At 47.3% G+C, this 16,031-nt stretch overlaps 1 protein-coding gene across 2 annotated transcripts in view; it reads left to right on the top strand.

Annotated features, from left to right (window-relative positions):
• The window catches only part of INPP5D (inositol polyphosphate-5-phosphatase D), a 115,936-nt gene that overhangs the window by 24,063 nt on the left and 75,842 nt on the right, over window positions 1-16,031 (top strand). The gene's annotated exons all lie outside the window — the stretch shown is intronic.

The raw sequence follows: 16,031 nt of genomic DNA, 5'->3' as shown, positions 1-16,031 counted from the left end.
TGGGACTGGTTGATCAACAGCTTTTCTGGCCCCCCAATCCTGAGAACCTTCTGGTCCTCGGGGGGTGGGCAGCTAGGGGCAGACAGGTCTGCTCTACCCCTCCGGCCTGAGTTTCCCATGCTCAGAGTTGCATTTCTTGTAAACTCCTTTTCTGACTTGGAAAGGGAAGTGACCCTCCTCCAGAGTCTGTTAGGCTTCTGGGCCTTTCAAAATGGCCCTCCTCCCTGGGAAGGTAACGATCAGTGCGAAGGGTAGGAGCGGACTCCGGCAGGAGACTCGAGAACAGCAGCCTTCAGACACATCACAGAAGGGACTGCCCCCAAACCCACGTAAATAGGGCCCTTTGGCTGTATGCCTACAACCCCTCAACCCTTGCTCTCTTTCTAACATCCTTCCTACCAAGAAGAACAAAGCCGAAAATAAAAGCTGCCCCGGACTATCACGTCAGGGCTCGCCATGAACTTCCTGTGCGTCCAGGATACTGAGTGTTTAAGACAGGAACACACACAAGCTTCCCAGCACGTTGAGGTGGAGAGGGAGTTCGAAACTGCCTCACAGACTCCTTCAGTCTTTTTTCCCCATTTGGAGGAAAGGCCCAGAGGCTCCAGCAGCCTGGGCGAGAGGCTCTGACTCAGTTCCTGGTCCCTGACAGTGGCCGTGACTGTGTCACCAGGGCAAGTGTGGCTTTTGGAGACAGAAAACAAAACAACTTTCTAAAAGTCGTTGTCATAAGGGTCCTGGAGGGTAAAGGGCTGAGCCATTGTTATTAGGTTCAGGAAGAGGGTGGCAGCTGTTATTGTTCTGAGTGGTCACCCAGTGAAGTAAAGATTCCGTCGGAGCCGCCCGGGCAAAGGATGTGGCTCTCACACACACTTCCTGACATTGCACAACGGGATAGAGCCGCGAAGGTGCAGGCGACAGGAGACATGCAGGGCCACCCGCCCTGCAAGACGGGCTCAGCCATGGCCACGCGGAGGGCTCTGGGCTGGGCGGGGACTGCGGGGACCCAGCAGTCCCTTCACACCCCAGTGGCCATGACCTAGAAGACTGCATATTTTTTATTTTTTATTTGTTTTTAAGATTTTATTTATTTGACAGAGAGATCACAAGTAGGCGGAGAGGCAGGCAGAGAGAGAGGAAGGGAAGCAGGCTCCCTGCTGAGCAGAGAGCCTGATGCGGGGCTCGATCCCAGGACCGAGATCATGACCTGAGCCGAAGGCAGAGGCTTAACCCACTGAGCCACCCAGGCGCCCCTAGAAGCCTGCATATTTTTAAAATTAATTTTATTTTTTTATTTGTATCTGCTATTGAACACGGGCAGCGGCAAACATCCCGAGTTTCCTTTGCCTTCGAAAGGGAATTTGGTGGAGATAAAAATTGTTGAGGACCAAGTTTTTTGTTGTTGTTGTTGCCCCCAGATTCTCCAGAGGCATCGCTCTGCTGCCTTCAGATGCGCGTTATTACAACCAGCCCCAAATACAAAACCCAAGGCCAGCCTGGTGCTGGTTCTCATATATGGAACCAGGTTTTTGTGTTTTGTTTTGTTTTGTTTTCTTTCCTGCTTTGAAGCGGGTGGGAGTTTTTTTCCTACTCTTGTCATTTTCCTTTTGTCGGTAGTTCCTGAAAATGTGTGCAGCCCGTTCCGTCTCCAAATGTGGGTCTTTCTTCGGCTCAGACTGCTCTTCTGTTTGGTCCTGGAGTACATTTTTAATCCAGCTCTTTTATTTGTCGTTATTTTATTTCTTTGACAATGGAACCTCCAGATGACCGTCTCCGCTTTCTCTGCCCTCCCCTCCGCACCCCGTCCCTGTGTCCCTGTGCACTTTGTCCCTGCCGGTCCTTGCTTCAAGCCTGCTGGTCTGCCTTGCTCCTAGCATACACACACACACACACACACACCCTTCCCCCCGCCCGCCGCCAGTGGACCCATTTGCTCTTAGCTACCAAAGCAGAGCTCACAGGGGGCCCACACCAGCTGTGGGGGGTGGGCTCAGGCCCGAGACTAGGATGTAATTGTAACCAAGGAGATGTGAAGGGAAGCTCCCCCCACACGGAGCTTCTGGGAAAAGTTTGTTTGTCTTAGAAAGAGATACAAGGATGAAATGGTCCCTTTTCTACCTTCGGAAGCTGTTATAGTGTGGAGCAGCTGGGGCTACTGCTCCCATCTCGCAAGCCAAAGGGGAGGCGGCTGGGGAGGGAGGCGGGTATGCGGAGGGCAGAGCAGACAGGTGCCATGAACCTGCGTCCCCAAGGATGCCTCTGAATGAACTGGACAGAATCAGCCCACGTGATCGCCACCGTGCCTCTTGTCTTCCTGTTTGTGAGAGCATTCGTTTTTGTTCAAGTAACTGAATTGGGGTTTTCTGTCACCTGCAGCTCAAAGTGTCCCAACATGCAGAGGTTTGGGTTGTCCTAGGGGAATTTCAAAGCAGAGAATGAAAACTTTAAACTGAACATCAAGTTTCACTGCCTCCAGCACCCCCAAGCCGTGATCAGACCCCTGTGGTCTCTGACTCTTCCTTCTCTGAACCTGTGACCTGAGCCGTGTTGCTGGACTCACTGGCTCCCTTTCCCTGCCGCCCCCCACAACATGCCTTGTGCTGCATCCTGTGCCAGACATCCTGGAGTTCAGTGTCCCTTTGTCCCATTGTAACCACAGAAAGTCCAAACACCAGCCATTTCTGCCTGGGAAGGCACCTCCATTACTTGCTTCCTATTGATGGTTTAACCTCTTTGCTTGGGATTGCCTTTCAAGGTGATGTTCTGGGTCTAGCTTTCACATATACAAAAGGCCACTTAAAGTCACCCAACAGAAGGGATTCTTTCCTCTAAGAAAATATGCCTCCCCCCAGAGGCCTTCCCTGATGACTCTATAAAAATGTCTACCTGCCCCCATCCCCATATCCTGCTATATCTTCCCTGTGACACTTGTAACTGCCTGCTTTCCTTGATTTATTTATTGTCTGTCCTAGAATGGTCCCTATTGGCATGGGGGGGGGCACTTGGTAACTATTTCTCAAATGGCTGGTGTCTGCTGCCACCCATAAGCTGCACGTTTCTGCGACAGTGGTGACTTGTTTTTCTCTTGCCACACTTAGCTGCCCTCCAGTGGGTCTCCACAGGACGTGCCTGATCTGTTTGTTGACTCCTCACGCTTGCTGGTCATGCCTTGGCCAGTTTCCTCCACATTCCAGGCAGGGTCCCCTGCTGCCCGGTCTCCATTTTGCTCTCACCCCCTCCCACGTGGATTTGAATTTCACCGCTGAGTTTTTCATGCTGCTCCAAGCCTGCCTGACCTGGCTGGTCTCGCTCTTTCACTGGCCCTGTTGTCTGTTGTCTTCTCGTGGGTTTTCACTCCTGGCTCTTACAGGCCTTGCCTTCTTTACGCTTGCGAGGACCTGAGATACTTCTCTTGGTGTTTTCCTACTTCCTGCAGCAACGGCTTCCTCCAGGTCCTATTCTGACGACCCTCTGTTTCCTCTTCTGAAATATTGGGGTAAAGGCAGTCCTTCTCTCGTAGGCGTGTTTCTGGGATGGAAGGAGATGGTTTCTGTGGAGCACACGGCTCAGTGCTGGACATACATGTGGCTTAGTAAATGACCGTTTTGCAATGACATCGAACAGGGGAGAGAAGTGCGGAGGCCAGTTAGCTCAGCAACACCCAGGCAGAAGCCGAGGCCTGCCAGGGGTTGGGGGTGCCAGGTGCAGGAGAGGCCGAAAGTCCGCACACTTGGAGGCACAAAACAGACTCAGGAGTCCTGGGATTGGGACAAGACAGTCTAGGGGGCTGGGAAAGGAGAATGAGCGGCCAGGCATCCTGATTGGCCAGATTACAGCCCAGGAGCAGAGAAGAGAAGGAGGTGCAGAGTCTGGGCTTCTCTGTCCTCTCTGGATGGGGAACTGATTCAAGAACTGTGATGGTCCTGTGTCTGCTCATTGGGCTTATGTCAGCACAGCTTTGGAGAAGTGGGAAGACAGAAGGAGGGGGTCAGGGCAGGGGCTGGTGCCTAGGGTCCCATGAGACAGCAGGAAGAGAGAGCCTTGGGGATATGGGATGGATCCAAGGGAGGGTCCCCTTACTCCCCCTGGGCCCCACCTTCTCGTCCTTTCTCACCATTGCCCCCATTTCTTAAGCCCTTCCTGGAGCCAGCCACTTGATCTATGTCCTTTAACTGAATCCTAGAAAGGAGTATCATTATCATTATTCCCATCCGAAATACAAGGAAACTAAGGGGCTAACATTGTTTGCTGGGTTCATACAACTAGTCAGCGGTGGGATAGGGATGTTATTTGATCTGCCGTGCTCTGGCTTAAGGGCCAGGCCACCCTACCTCTCCTTGGCTTGGCTCTTAGTCACCAAGGTGCTCTGCAACCCGGGCATCTGCCTGGAAGGCCAGATTGAGCCTGCTGCTGCCGCCATGTTTGGCTACTGACTTTGGCTTTCCTGGCCACCTAAGGTTGACCCTCGCAATGGAACCGGCTGTGAGTGGTATGGCATTTGAATCTATAACCTTCTCGAATGAAGCTCAGGATGACCCTACTCTCAAGCCAAGTCCAGTCAGCGCTAGAGCCCTATCTGCTGACCATAGTCCCTAATGACTTGTCATTCTAGAATGACTTAGCTCAGAGATTCCCCATGTGTTCATCTCCTTGTTCATTCAGCATATTTTGGTTAGGGCACTGGGGGTACAATAGTTAGTCAACCTTGTACTGTGTCCTTGCCCTTTTGGGATAGACATTTGGTTTAGAGACTGATGACAAGCAATCGTCAAGATTATCTCCTGACCTAGAATCTAGAAGTAGAGGTGTTTCAGGTATTTCCATAGCAAAAGGAGCTCCCCTCATGTGGGAGGAAATGAATGACCCAACCAATCCCTCCAAAAAATCATTACTCCCTCTTCTGTGCTCCCCTAGCACTTCCCCTCTTCCCCCTACCATGCCCTTCCCATGTGGGTGACCCTTAGCTCTGTGTCTGTCTCCCCTACCTCTCCAACCCCATGAGCTGTGGCTGCCTTGGGAACACGAACGAGGACTCATTTGCTTCTGCCTCTCCTCTAGAGCCTGACATAGGACAGAGAATTCATAACCATTCATTAACAATTGGACTTGGCTTGAGATAGAAAAATCCTAATTCCTTCATTAGTCATTTTTTTTTAAGTTTTATTTTTTTAACATTTTATTTATTTACTTGGCAGAGGGAGATAGAGAGCACAAGAAGGCAGAGAGGTAGGCAGAGGGAGATAGAGAGCACAAGAAGGCAGAGAGGTAGGCAGAGGGAGAGGAGAAGAAACAGGCTCTCTGCTGAGCAGAAAGCCTGATGTGGGGCTCGATCCCAGGATCCAGGGATCATGACCTGAGCCAAAAGAAGCAGCTTCTTTCGGCTCAGGTCATGATCCCTGGGTCCTGAGCCACCCAGGTGCCCCACCGTTAATCATTTTTACAAAGAGATTCACCCTTAGAGGGTAGGAAGTTCTCAGAGTCCCTTCATTACAGCTGCTCTTGACAGTCCAAATGAAGAGTCCCTAGGGGGCAGATGGCCATCAGAGCTCCTGCCCGTCTCTCCACCGTATTTTCTCTCTTTCGTGACTTGGGGAGGAAAGGTTCTGAAGTTTTGAAATGAAGAACTGTGTTTTCCACAATCCAATATCTCTGGTAAATATCCACTCTTAAGATCCTGGAAAGAGGCCATAGTACCTCATACTGGGACAAGGACAGGACACAAGGACATAGTCCCAGGCTTTAAAGAGGGAAACCAGACATTCACAACAAGTGGATTTCAAGGTTACTCCGAAGTCCAAGAAAAACTGTTGATTGCTCTGGAAACCAGACAACAGAATAGCTCTCCCTTTGTGAGAAGGCATCGAGGAGATAGTCTCTCCTACCAACACCAAACTCCTCCCTGCCCCAGGATCTTTGCACTTGCCCTGCCCTCTGCCTGGGACTCTAACCCCTAGATTATCACGTAGCTAACTGCCCCAAAGTTACTCTCAGGTCTTCCTCTCTAAAGCCATCCCCTGCCCTGACAGTCATTCTGCTATGACCCTGTTTTATTTATTATTTGTATTCATTATTTATAGCTCTTAACACTGTCAGCAATATATTAGTTTTCTTTTGCTGCTGTAATAAATTACTGCAAATGTAGTGATTTAAAAATCACCCAGATGTGAGGCTCTTGGCTGGCTCAGTTGGTTGAGCATGTGACTCTTGATCTCAGCATTGCAAGTTTGAGCCCCACATTGGGGATTAGTAGAGATTAGTTTAAAATAAAATCTTTTAAAAAACCCACAAATGTATTATCTTAACGGTTTGAGGGGTTGGTAGTCTGAAATGGGTCTCACTGGGCTAACATCAAGGTGGTTGGCAGGACTGTGGTCCTTTCTGGAGACTTGGAGGGAAATCAGTCTTTGCCTTTTGGCTTCTAGCCCGTTTTCCCACCTTCAGAGCCAGGAATGGTTTTCTCCCCTTTCCACATCTCTGGTTCTGACTCTTTTCTTTCCCTTATGAGGACCCTCAGGATTTGATTGGGCCCACTTGAATCATTCAGAACACTATCCCTATTTCAAGGTCAGTACATTGGTGACCTTAATTCCTTCTACATCTTTTTTTTAAAAAATATTTTATTTATTTATTTGACACAGAGAGATCACAAGTAGGCAGAGAGGCAGGCAGAGAGAGAGGGGGGAAGCAGGTTCCCCGTTGAGCAGAGAGCCTGATGCGGGACTTCATCCCAGGACCCTGAGATCATGACCTGAGCTGAAGGCAGAGGCTTAACCCACTGAGCCACCCAGGTGCCCAGTTCCTTCTACATCTTAAACCTCCCTCCTCCCACCAACCACCATGCCGTAAACATACCTCTGGGATTCAGGGATCAGGCTGTAGACTTCTTGGAGGGGTTTCTTCCCACCACTGTGACTATCTGTTATTTATTAACTTGCTCATTTGTCCTCTGTGTCCACTGTGAGGCTGAGGATGTGAAACCCAGGGGAGCTAAGACCTCGTCCTTCTTGCTCACGGCTGTGTCTGCAGCTCTTAGGAGAGCACTTGGCCCATGGGAGCTTCTCAATAAACATTTGCTAAATGGTTGAACGACAGGGTAAATTTGTAATATGAGTGGGGGAGGAAAGGCCTCCATTTCTTTATCTCTGCAAGGAGGGGAGTGCAATGGAGACCTCCAGAGGCCTTTGTGTTCTAAAATTTTACAATGCCTTCTATGACAATGACATTGACCAAGGTTTAGGAGAGGGGAGCAGCCCTCTGCAGCAAAAGCCGAGGGAACTGTCTGGGGCTAAGGGAAGGCAGCAGGGGAGTGTGGGGGCAAGCAGCAGAGTCAATCAGGGAGCTGCCCCAGGCTGCACCTCCCCGAGGCAGCTCCTCTCCAGGCTGAGGATGTGGAACTTGTCTGCCAGCTGTCATTTCTGTCTCCCAACAAGTACCTCGAGAGTTTCACAAAGAGAAATGAAGCAAGCTAGAAAGAAGATCATCTCAGGACTGTGTAATTAAAGATAAAAATATCCCTCCCAAGCTCCCAGCAAAGGGGAGGTAGAAAATGCCCCTGATCCAGCGAAGCCATGAGGGCTTTGAAAGATAATGATTACATGGGGGCTTAAGTGGGTAGAAGAAGAATCAATGAAACAAGATGGAATTGGGAGGGAGACAAACCATAAGTGACTCTTAATCTCACAAAACAAACTGAGGGTTGCTGGGGGGAGGGGGGTTGGGAGAAGAGGGTGGGATTATGGACATTGGGGAGGGTATGTGCTTTGGTGAGTGCTGTGAAGTGTGTAAACCTGGTGATTCACAGACCTGTACCCCTGGGGATAAAAATATGTTTATAAAAAATTAAAAATTAAAAAAAAAAAAGATAATGATTGGTACAGGTTTTTGGTATGGATAAGCTTGCACGATTACGGACACCGTCTATCTCCAAAGAGCATCACAAACCACATGGTGACATTCTTCATGGCGAGGAGTTCCGAGTGTGCAGCTTTGTTAAATACAGAACCTTTGCTTGGGGCGAGAGAAAAAGGGGAAATGGACATAGAGAAGGAGAAGATGGGCTTCCTTCTTTGCATGTAGCAGAAGGAAATGGTGATTCTGGAGGCAACTGCTGAATCCTGGAGGTGGAGAAGGACTTAGGGGCTCCCAGGAGCAACCCCCTGCCCCCCACCATCTCCCTCCCTTCCGTCTGAGCCGGAAGGAGCCAGGATACAGAGCACATGCTTATCTCACCACCCTCCCCCTGGGTCCCCACGCCCACTCTGGCCCTCCACATCCCTCAGCCCAACCCCAAGCTTCCCACCTAAAGGATGTATACCTGTTGGGAGGCGTGAACACGCTTCCACCCCAATGGTGCAAATGGTCACCAAGGAAGGAGGAGAAAGATAAATCACAGGGCTTGAGAGAGATGAGAAAATAAGCAGCCTCTCCATCTGAGAGCAGCAAACGTGAGGCCCCACAGTTCACACAGCCCAGCCATGCCCACTCCCTCCCTTACTCATCTGGCTAACTTCTTTTCTTTCTTTTCTTTTCCTCTCTCTCTCTCTCTTTTTTTTTTTTTTTTTCCTTAAGAGGGTTTCTTGCAGGTCAATATTTATTATCTCTGCTTTTTCTCTTAGCAAAATAGTAAGTGGGGGTGAGGAAGTTCAAACCGAAAATACTCAGCAGAGATAAAATCCCCAGCCACCGAACACAGCCTTGCTTCTGGGGAAACTGTCCATGTAAATAGGTTTCTCTAAAATTTAACTTTAGAACCCGTCCCGTACTTGCCAGTTCAAAAATAGTCTTAAAGACTTTGTGGGAAGTCCTTGGAGCACTCACGAAAGCATTCTTTTGAAAGTCGACTCTGATATCCGGGGGAGAGGTTTGCAAAAATTTGACAACAGGCGGCATCAAGTCCAGTCAACTTAGGACAAACGGCACGATTTTCAGCGCGCTGTGGTACTCTTTAAAAGTGAAAGTGGTCGGAAGGTACAGACATCCACTTAGAAAATCAGTAAGTCCTGGGCGTGTAATGTACAACACGCTAGCTGTAATTAATGATTGGGCATTATATATTTGAAAGTTGCTCAAAGAGTGGGTAGATGGCAAAAAGCTCTGATAAAAGAAAAAATACTTAGTAACTGCGTGTTGATGAGGTTAACCAGACACGTCGTGGTGATTGTTTTGCAATATATACCTGTCTAACTCAAGTCATTATGTTGTACCCAGGAAGGTAATATGATGTTATATCAGTTATAGCTCAATTTTTTTCATGTGAAAAATGAATTTTATTGGAAATGTTGCCTGGGAGCAGAGAGGAATGATAATGTTAATAGTAGCATCGTGGCTTGGAGTCCTCATGCCATCATCCAGATCTCCCTACTGCTACCCATCCTGAGAAGGCTTCGGACCACACCCCCTTTGGCCAAAGAATGGTCTCACAGGTGTTTCTTCTGCCTCTACCCTGTTTGCCCTGTGCTACTTCCTGGGCTCTAGAAATAGGTGGTGTGCTGGTGCCCCGGTTGGTAGAGCCCAAGAGATTCTCTAGCTCTGGGGATGAGGTGGCCACTGGCCACACGTGGACAAGTACTTGGGTTGAAGCTAGTCTGAATGTTTTTCATTGTTTTAACCATGGCTGAGATGTCACTTCCATAATAATTATTTTCCTCTTAAATATTTCACTTCTTGCCTTTATTTTAAAATTATTGTGATGGGAAATGGGATCGTCTCAGAAAATCTGGGGCTCAGAAATGCGGTAGCTGTGGGTCCCTCCCAGGAGTCCCCGCAGAGCCTGGGGAAAGGAAGTCTGAGACCTGACTAAGGAAGGGCTAGACCATGGGCTGGGGATTTCGGAGACTGTTCTGCGGGCAGCGGGGAGCCATGGCGGGTTGTGTGTAACACAAAATGAACCGTTTGCAAATGAGCAATTCTGGGACATCCCATAGGTTCACAGTATTGTGTGACCACTATCTCTGTGGCGTTTCCAGACATTGTGATCCATTCCAATAGAAAACCCCAGACACATAGAATAATAATTTTAAAGTTAGTTGTTGGTTTTGTTTTTTGTTTTTGTTTTTTTTTAATTACCTTTAGTTCCTTATGTCCCTTTCCGTGGGCGTCCAGACCTGTGTAAAAAGTTGTTCCTGTTCTCTTGCCCCCGTTCCCTTTCTTTCTTATTTTCCTGTCTTTTTCTTTTCTCCTCTTCTTCTTCTTCTTCTTCTTCTTCTTCTTCTTCTTCTTCTTCTTCTTCTTCTTCTTCTTCTTCTTCTTCTTCTTCTCTTCTTCTTCTTCTTCTTCTTCTTCTTCTTCTTCTTCTTCTTCTTCTTCTTCTTCTCCTTCTCCTTCTTCTTCTTCTTCTTCTTCTTCTTCTTAAGATTTTTTATCTTTATTTGAGAGAGAAAAAGAAAGAAACAGAGAACACCAGCGGGGAGGAAAGGGAAAAGCAGGCTCCCCATGGAGCAGGACCCGGGGATCATGACCTGAGCCTAAGGTGTCTGCCTTAGCACAAAAAACCAACACCGAAATCAGCGGGCTCATGCAGGCCTCCGTGACACATGCAGCAAGTTCTATTCAAAACGGTCTTAGTAGGGTGAAGGAACACATGTTCTCATCCTACATACAGCCTCTTCATCCAAAAACCCCTTCCAAGTGGCCCTCCCTCCCGATGTCACTTGGGGCCCACCAACCACGTCCCCACATCCTCTCAATACTAGACATCGTCAGGGTCTCGAATTTTCACCACGCAGTGGGCAAAACATGCAATCTCGGTATTTTATTTTACATTGCCTTCATGATAAACATTTTTTCCTATGTTCACTGGCCTTTTGTATTTCTTTTCCTGTAACTTGCCTATTTACAGTCTTTGCCAGTTTTTTCTCTTTAAAAAAAAAAATCTTTCTGGTTTAAAAAAAAAAAAAGCTCTTTATATGTTTTGCATGTTAATTTGGGGGGATTAGTTAGTTATGATGTAAATATTTTCTCCTGACCTGTCATGTTTTAAAGCTTTGTTGGGACGCCTGGGTGGCTCAGTTGGTTGGATGACTGCCTTCGGCTCAGGTCATGATCCCAGAGTCTCCCACATCAGGCTCCCAGCTCCATGGGGAGTCTGCTTCACTCTCTGACCTTCTCCTCGCTCATGCTCTCTCTCACTGTCTCTCTCTCAAATAAATAAATAAAATTAAAAAAAAAAAAAGCTTTGTTTATGGTTCATTTGTCATGTGGAATTTTAACAGTGTTTATGTAGTCAAATATTTTCATTTATGGATTCTGAGTTTTATGAATTATTCTCAATATTATTTATTCAGGAAAGATGTTATTTTTTTCCTAACACTTTCATGATAAGCTTTTTATCTCTTTATGTTTTACATTTGTTATAAAATAGGAACTATACGCCTGTCCTCCCAATGGAAAGCCACACCATATGTTAAAACATCCTTTACAACAACCACCTTATCACACACTAAATTCACACTAAATCCTTACTACCTGGCTTTGTCGTGTGTGTTCCCATCTGATGGACTAAGTTCCATTGCTCACTCGTCTCTTCATTCCTTGGGGGTTTTCATGCATTTTCTTTCCCAGGCACATTTTGTAATCAGCTTGCAAGTTCTTTTAAAAAATCTGTTGGAGGTGGGGCGCCTGGGTGGCTCAGTGGGTTAAAGCCTCTGCCTTTGGCTCAGGTCATGATCCCAGGGTCTTGGGATTGAGCCCTGCATTAGGCTCTCTGCTCAGCAGGGAGCCTGCTTCCCTTTTTCTCTCTCTCTGCCTGCCTCTTTGACTACCTGTGAGCTCTGTCTGTCAAATAATAAATAAAATCTTTAAAAATAATCTTGTATGTAATTACACTGAATATATGGATTCATTAGAAAAGAAGTTACAACCTTGCCCTATCAGGTCCTTCCATTTGGGAGCATAGCATCCCTTTTGTTTGCTATAATATATATATATATTATAGCAAAATATATATATATATATATACACTATATACTATATATACTAAAATATATATATATTTTTTTAAGATTTTATTTCTATATTTGTTAGCATATGCACAAGCAGGGGGAGTGGCAGGCAAGGCTGAGCAAGGAGCCAGAAGTGGGACTCGATCCCAAGAACCCAGGATCATGACCTGAGCTGAAGACAGATGCTTAACCGACTGAGCCACCCAGGCATCTCTTAGATTTCCTTTGATGTCTGTTTTATGCTGTCTTTTATATTTTCTCAGTATGGTTCTTATATCTTACATTCTTACATGTGATGGAGTTTAGTTACCTTGGCAGAAAGAATCTGTCTTTTCCAGGGCGTTTTCTGGTTAGGCTCTGGTGATGTCTGGGAAAGTCATGGTGCTTGGGGACTGTTCTCATCTCTGTTTCTGAATTATCTTGTGCGTTTTCATTGTTTCTTTAATGTATTCTTTGGTCTTTAGAAAGGCCACATGATTGGAGTACACCATCTTGTCTGCAAGTAATGTAAATGCGTCTTTTCTTTTTGAGAGGACCGATTGCGGGGGATGGGAGCCATTTCAGGTGTCCCCTGCTGGCGGGGAGCCGCAGGGATGTCCATGGCGGGGCCATGGTGGTTGCTGTTGTCTTGCTTCTGATTTCTGAGCATGCAAATCAAAGACAAGGAATGCAGTAGGAATGCCGGGAGAAGGGTATCTACCAAACAAGGCCAAACCTGGAGTGGCAGAGTAGACGGGCAGTTGGGTAAAACCAGGTGGCCAGTGCCCACTGGGCCTTCCACCTGACTCACCCACTGTCCCACCTCACAGACCTCCGCTTCCACCTGCTTGCGTCCAGCACCCAGCATAATTGAGCCAGACTCCTGCTAGCTTAGAGGTAGCCACACATGGGTGAGATCACCTCCTGCATCCTAATTTGAATCACTGGTGTAAATGAGAGGGAGAGCCCAGCAGCACCAGAGGCCATATCCAGGTTGACCATCGGTGGCCTACTCTCCTCCTTGCCCATTTTCCTCCGTGCAGATCTCAACCAAAAAAAATCATGGATGAATATGAGAAAATGCTTTATTGAAACTATATATACTATAGCAAAGATCACAAACTGGTACACAACCCCACCCCGTGTTGGATTTTGTGTTCTTTTTGGATGATATTATGCTTTTAAAAATTATGAACCAGGGGCGCCTGGATGGCTCAGTGGGTTAAGCTGCTGCCTTCGGCTCAGGTCATGATCTCAGGGTCCTGGGATCGAGTCCTGCATTGGGCTCTCTGCTCAGCAGAGAGCCTGCTTCCCTCTCTCTCTCTCTCTCTCTGCCTGCCTCTCCATCTACTTGTAATCTCTCTCTGTCAAATGAATAAATAAAATCTTTAAAAAAAATTACGAACCAGCTAAGAGCATTTTTAGAAATTCCTAGACTTTATAAAGCATTCTGAATTTCTTAGTGTCCCTTGAAAAAAAAATTTTTTTTAAAGATTTTATTTATTTATTTGACAGACAGAGATCACAAGTAGGCAGAGAGGCAGGCAGAGAGAGAGGAGGAAGCAGGCTCCCTGCTGAGCAGAGAGGCTGATGCGGGGCTCGATCCCAGGACCCCGGGATCATGACCCAAGCCAAAGGCAGAGGCTTTAACCCACTGAGCCACCCAGGCGCCCCTCCCTTGAAAAATTTAAAGACGTGATCAGCTTAGACCTGCATCACCCCAGGGTAAGCATCCCCCTTTCGGAAGGTGTGGTACTTCCCTTTGATGGGACGAAGTCCCCATCTCTTCCTCCTGCCTCAGTCCCAGCCCGTTCCACTTGCTTACACCACCCGGCTAGCCTCCGCAGGCAGCAGAGCTGTGATCGCTATCAGATGCCAGTGAACTAATTCATTAGGCTAGCAACCATATATAGGCCTTCTGTGTACATAAAATAGGAAAACCAGGTTCACTTGACTTGGTCTTTTCCCGATGAACTCCTGCTAGTTCCCAGGATCGCCGCTTGCTTTGGTACATCTTACAATCATGCTGTTAGTCATCTGATCTAGAAGCTTGCCTGGAATGGACACAAAGCTCACTAAAGTGTCAATGACAGAAGAAGCCACCTGACCCACTGTGAAAATCACAGCCCACCTGACCTGCCCACAGGCATCTGGCTGTCCCCTCTGCTCTGCCCTCCCATGGTCAAGTCCCCACACAGAGTGCACTTCCTCCCCTGGGGAAGGCTCAGATTCTGTTGAAACAGGTATGGCTGCATTCCCCTTTTTTGTCTGGGGCTTCAGGCCATGGTGTAAGGGTGCTTCCGTCAGTTCCTTAGAGCAGCAGGAGCCTGCAAACGGTGACTTTCAGTTCCTCTACAGAGCAGGGTGTTTATCCCGAACCCCCAGTCCCCTACTATCTACTGCACTAAGCCTCTCATCCCCAGAAAGGGGGCACCAGAGGGCTCATTCTTCGTTGCATCTCGCGGTGTGGTGGGAAGGGCAAGCATGTACATGAAGCCTCTCAGAATGAAAGGGAGGATTTTGCCAAAGTTGTAAGTGTTGCTGCACCCCATGTAGTGGCAAACATTTGATGCTGAGTTCTCCAGGGGAGAAAGCAACGCCCTGGTTTGCAGTGTTTGCCAATTCCTGTGGTGTAAATACCTCTCACCAGGACTCCCACCACAGTGGTCACATTGAATAACCAGCTCCTGGGGCTCCGGAAGAACTGGGTTTTGAGCCAGGATGAGTTAGCACAGCTGTCATGAGACAGCAGCAGCCGCACAGCCCTGGCCTGTGTGTTACCAATACGCACCTGTTACTGCCCCGTGAGGTCTGAGCACCTGTCTGTGCCAGTGGACGTCCTTATTAGAGACTCCTGTGACTTGAAAGAGGTCAGCCAGATTACTAAGCACTTCTGCTTTACGTAGAGCTCTTTTAATCCCCAAAACCTTATTTATCAGTTTTACCCATTCCTTTTTTTCAAATCACATTTGGGGAAGATTTTTTTTTTTCCCTACCTGACTGTTCTACTTAATTTTCTACTCCTCTGAGCTTCAGTTTACCCACCTGGAAAATAGGAGCTGATAATATATTAGCGTATTCAACACAGCAGGTTTTCCGTGATGATAAGGGCTCTTACTGACAGAGCCATGCATGCCCTGGGCTTGGCTCATTTCAATGCGTGGCCGAAGAGATCTTAGAATCTTCATTTATGGCCAAGGAAATTGGCTTAGATTGGAAAGTTAAATGCCATATCCTAGGCCATACAACTATTTGGTGGTGGAGCTAAGATTTGAATTTGTAACTGATGCAGGGTGTTTTTAAAATGAGTTGCAAGCACTAAAAAATCTGAGATTTCATCCAAGAGTCTGGATTTTTACCTTCCCTTGAATATTCTGAAGTGCTGGCAACTTTAAGCCTGTGTTACCCCATGGGATAGAATTGGATATAAGTGAAGCTGATCCCTTCAAAAGGACATTTTTCCAATGTGCCACAGTCCCCACCTCTCCCTAGTGTCTCCCATCCTGTCTGCTTCACTTGCATCAGGATCCAGATTTTGTGCTTTTTACTTACAGGCCCCTTTGCTTTTTTTTTTTTTTTTTTTTTTTTAAGATTTTATTTATTTATTTATTTGACAGAGATCACAAGTAGGCAGAAAGGCAGGCAGAGAGAGAGAGGAGGAAGCAGGCTCCCTGAGGAGCAGAGAGCTTGATGCAGGGCTCGATCCCAGGACCCTGGGATCATGACCTGAGCCAAAGGTAGAGGCTTTAACCCACTGAGCCACCCAGGTACCCCTGGCCCCTTTGCTTTCTAACTAACAGTTACTTCCCCTTGCCACTTCTTCCTCTCCACTTGACCAAGAGAAAAACTGCAACGCAGGGGATTTGGGTAATTAATTCAGGTCAAATCAGAAAGGCCACAACACAGGGAAGAACCCATCTTTTGCTATCAGGCTCCATGATCAAAACCGCAGTGCATTCTCACTATACAGTATCGTCTTACTCACTGCTTTGGTCCCTTCTTGTCCTTTATGCACTCGCATACCCTTCCTCGAATAGGACAACCCCTGGGTGGGTGTCTTTTTATTTGAATGTGTTCTTACCAAATGTACATTGTTATTCTTGTTCAATTTCA

This window comes from Mustela nivalis, assembly GCF_964662115.1.
Source record: "Mustela nivalis genome assembly, chromosome: 11".
Taxonomy (NCBI): Eukaryota; Metazoa; Chordata; class Mammalia; order Carnivora; family Mustelidae; genus Mustela; species Mustela nivalis.
Note: the sequence above shows the minus strand (reverse complement) of the source record. Positions and strands in the feature narration are given on the sequence as shown.